Source organism: Stegodyphus dumicola, chromosome 4, assembly GCF_044657685.1.
Source record: "Stegodyphus dumicola isolate Sdum_Otavi_A_Nest chromosome 4, ASM4465768v1".
NCBI classification, from domain to species: domain Eukaryota; kingdom Metazoa; phylum Arthropoda; class Arachnida; order Araneae; family Eresidae; genus Stegodyphus; species Stegodyphus dumicola.
The window spans coordinates 84,549,675-84,551,963 of NC_140771.1; positions in this window are offsets into that span (position 1 = coordinate 84,549,675).

Below are 2,289 nucleotides of genomic sequence, written 5' to 3' on the forward strand. Positions count from 1 at the left end.
CATTACGTGAATACATTTCGTCTTCCCCATTTCTCACAAATTTTGCGGAACAGAGAACTAGATCTTTTTTTTTCTTCCCCTTCTTCTGATGTCATTTCTTCCACAATCGCCTGCTGTAGCTGCTTCTGAAGTTATCGTAGTCCTTTTGTATTCGTCATTCATATAGTCGTCAGGTACAGTGATTCTCAAGCTTTGTTTGCCCCCATGCACCCCTTTCACTATTGCTAGACGATTATTTCCCGCTTCCTTTCCCAAACTCGAAAAATACATATACATTTACTTAAATTTAGATGATTTTGTAATGTGTTTGTTAAATTAAACAAGAAAATGTACAGAAAAAGGTGATAAATGCCAAACCCGGAATAAAAGTAATTTTATATAGTCATAAACTAAATACTTATCAGGTAAATAAAAAGCTGACAGTATTCTCTCACCTGAAACTATGAATTTCCCTCAGGGAGGAATTCTCTCATGGTTGAGAACCTCTTCTCTAACTCCTCGTGTTCCTTGTTAACGTCCTAGTCGATAGTTTTGGTTATTGACACAATACTATAGATGACAGAAAAGGCCCCTTTTGGGATCGCTTTTGTCAAAGTTCTCAAACTCTTCGCATCCAACCTAGTATGGCCATTGTTCCTTCTGACCAAAACCGTAGTCCAAAAAGTCACTTGTTGACAGTGTCAGACTTTGTTAACGAGAATTAAGTAACGGAAAATTCTATCCCCCCTTGACACTATGAAATTCACGTGTTCATTGTTAACTTCCTATGCAATGGTTTTGCTTAGACACACAATAACACAGATAGCAAAAAAGATGCCAAGAGTCAAAGTACTCTTGACGTTAATGTCTTGACGTTCAGTCGAGTCTGGGCATAATTTCCACCAGCCCAAAATCCTGGAGCAGCAAATTACTTGCTGGCAGGCTTTGTAAACGGGAATCAAGTAACGGAAAATTCTACCTTTCTGAAACTATGAAATTCTCCCCAGCGGGAATTCCACCCTGGTTGAGAACCTATGCTCTAGTAATATCTCCACGTGTTCATAAATAACGTCCAAAATGATGGTTTTGCTTAGAGATACAGTATCATATATTAAAAAAGCACCTTAGTCAAAGATCCCAAAGTCTTAAAGTCCAACACAGTTTGGATATAAGTTCTATCAAACAAAATCCTGTTCCAGTAAGTCACTTGCTGGCTGACGTTGTTAACGAGAATCGTGTAATGGAAAATATTAAAATTATATTTCCAGAAATATCCGAGTGTTAATTCTGTGTCGTTATTCGCTTCAAAACTCCTTTTAAAGTCCTACGTTGGCGACTTGTGTGTTCATAACTCGAGACACCGTTCGTCCTCAGAAACGTTTTTTGTTAATTTATTCGTAAGCTCAAGTTTGCTAATTTATTCTTGCCAATTAAGAACATTTTTTCGACATACCAACTATAACAGAATTATAAATTAGACCAATAAGTCACAAAATAATATCTTTGAATAGCATTTAAGGGAAGAGATCAACTCCGGATTATTCTAATTATTTATTAGCCGAATCCTTAAAGAAATTTAGTGGACAACGTTTACCCTAAGAGAGTCAAAACGTTTTGCTTTTGATTTCTGAGTAAAATTTTTTATAATGTACCATATGTACGCATGAATTTTCCCCTTGCATAATTTTCCCACTAGATTTTTAGCGCATAGTTTTGAAAGTATCCATGAAATTTTCAGTATTTTCTAGACCTTCAGGAAGCGAGCTTCTCTAAATTTTAAATTGGATTCCCATTTTTCGGAAACGAAGGCTTTAGTGCAATTTTCGCTCTCACGATTTTCATATAATTATTAAGAAAAGGGGTGGAAATACATGAGTAAATATGTTATGAAAAGCATACGTAATACATGAGTAAATATGTTATGTAAGCATACGTTATGAAAAAATAGACTCTATAAATTTTGTCAAATTGATATTTTTATAAAATTACAAACGTCGGAACATGAATATTTACATCATTTAAAACATTTTGTGAGATTGCAAATTTATGTATACGACCAACGTTTGCAAAAGTAAAGGCTGGGTAAAGACTTTTATGGATGCATTGGGTTTATAACCAGCAATGCATGAAAGCCGGCATTCTATAGAATACCTAATCTTAGGAAGGCAAACTGGCAAACTGAAATATTAATCATTTCATACACTAATGGTTAGCTGTCGGCATTTTGACCATTTCCTAGATGTTCTATAGAATGCCAAATGACAAATCGGCAGAATGAAGTCTGAAATACGTCTCCAATTCGTTTCGAAT